Source organism: Galeopterus variegatus, unplaced genomic scaffold (assembly GCF_000696425.1).
Source record: "Galeopterus variegatus unplaced genomic scaffold, G_variegatus-3.0.2 Scaffold3697, whole genome shotgun sequence".
Taxonomy (NCBI): domain Eukaryota; kingdom Metazoa; phylum Chordata; class Mammalia; order Dermoptera; family Cynocephalidae; genus Galeopterus; species Galeopterus variegatus.
In genome coordinates, this window is record NW_007729808.1 from 70,839 (window position 1) to 73,017 (window position 2,179).

Below are 2,179 nucleotides of genomic sequence, written 5' to 3' on the forward strand. Positions count from 1 at the left end.
CAGACCCACAGACCCTTCGTATATCACCTCGTTTATTTGCTGTATCCAGTGGCAGCTGACTGGCTTATTACTTTGTTGTTACTTCTTACCTTTCACCAGAAATGTAAGCTCTATGCAAACAGGGATTTCCATCTGTTTTATTCACTCTTGAATCTGCAAATTTCAGAAGTGCCCACCACAAAGTAGGTGCTCCATAGATGTTGGTTGGATAAACGAAAGGAATCTATAGTGGCATCTAATGATATCAAAGAAAGCTTCATGGAGGAGGTGGCCCTTAAGGAAGGTGGATTTTGTGTGCGTGTGCGTGGTAAATATATATAACAAAATATTTACTATTTTAACCATTTTGAAGTGTACAGTTTAGTGGCACTAAGTACATTCACATTGTTGTATAACCATCATCACTATCCATTTCCAGAATTTTTCATCTTCCCAAACTGAAATTTTTTATTAAACAATAGTGCCCCATTCCTCCCTTCCCCCAACCCCTGGCAACCACCATTCTACTTTCTGTCTCTATGAATTTGACTTCTCTAGGTACTTCATGTGAGTGGAATCAGACAATATTTGTCTTTGTGTGACTGGCTTATTTCACTCAGCATAAGGTTTTCGAGTTTTATCCCTTGTATCCCACATGTTGTAGCACGTGTCAAATTTTTTTTTTTTTTAAGGCTGAATGATATTCCTTTGCACGGATGTACCCCTCTTGCTTATCCATTCATCTATTGATGGACATTTGGGTTGTTTCTACCTTTGGGCTATTGCGAATAATGCTGCTACGCACATTGTTGTATAAGTATCTGAGTCTCTGCTTTCGATTCTTTTTGATGTATAACCAGAAGTAAAATTGTTGGATCTTATGGTGATTCTCTAACTTTTTGAGAAATTGCCAAACTGTTTTCCATAGCAGCCGCCACCATTTACATTACCACCAGCAACGTACAAGGGTTTCACTTTCCCCCCATCCTCACCAGCACTCGCTATTTTCTGGTTTTAGATTAGAGCCATCCTAATGCATGAGAAAGAGGGTGGAATTTTGACAAGTAGGATGAGCCAGCCTTTCAGGCAACAGAGGCCTGGAGGGGCGATTGTATGAACTGGATTCAGTCGTCCACAGTCTGATATCACAAGCCACGCGGGGTTCTGTTCACCTCCCTCTCCTGGAAATAGACCGCTTTTATAGAGTATCGGAAAGCACCTGCCTCCTGGTACCTTCCATTGCTGCCAGGCTTCCTGCTGGTGCAGGTGTGCTGGGGCATCACTGTGAGAGGGGGTGAGCCAGGGACAGGGCAATGGGCATGCAGGCAGGCTGACCAGCCACCCACATCACAATCGCCAGGGTCTGTGACCAAAACAGTGCTCACTCATCTCAAAGACAGGTGTGGCGGTGGGACACAGCAGCGGGGCTCTCCACGCGGCAGAGGCACCTGGAATTGGACAGGCAGGAACATTGTCCTTCCTTAGCAGAAGGAAGGGTAGGTTCTGCCAGCACTGATGCTGGTCCTCAGCCCCAGGAGAGAAGCTGCCTGTGCATAAAAAGAAGGTGCCACAGGGGCCACAGCCGGCAGAGTAGAGTGGGGCTCAGGGCAGTGTTCTCTGGGAATGAGAGGGAGCACCCATCAAGAACTTAGGGGTCCATGCACACAAGGTAGGATGAGCTTGAGCTCCCCTGTGCCTAGGCAGTGAGGCCTTGTAGAACTTCAGGGCTGAGGATGGGGGTGGGTGGACCCCCAAGCTGCTATTGTTCAGCTGGGAGGGCAGTACCTGGCAATTTCCTTCACTGTGGACACCCTGCTTCAGAAGGGTGCCTCTGAGTCCTAGGCCTGGGCCTTGCCTCCTTGGGCAGTTCTGAGCTCTGGTTCATGGGGCCTGCATGCTGGAGCCAGCTCATATGGCCCAGCATCACACCATACCTTCCTTGCACATCTCTGCACTTGGTGTTCATGGCGTTATGTTGACAGCTTGAAGTGGGCTGTGGCGGGAGCACTGACACCAAAGAAATTGGTAGAAACTATAACTCAGGGCTTATTTTCCCAAAAAAGGTGGTTATTAAACATTATCAGCATATCACTTGCCCTGCTATCAGAGTTATTTGTTTGATAGATAAATCTGATGTTCTAAACAGCTCTCGGGCCGGCCCGGTGGCGCACTGGATAGTGCGCCGCTTGGGAAGCGCGGC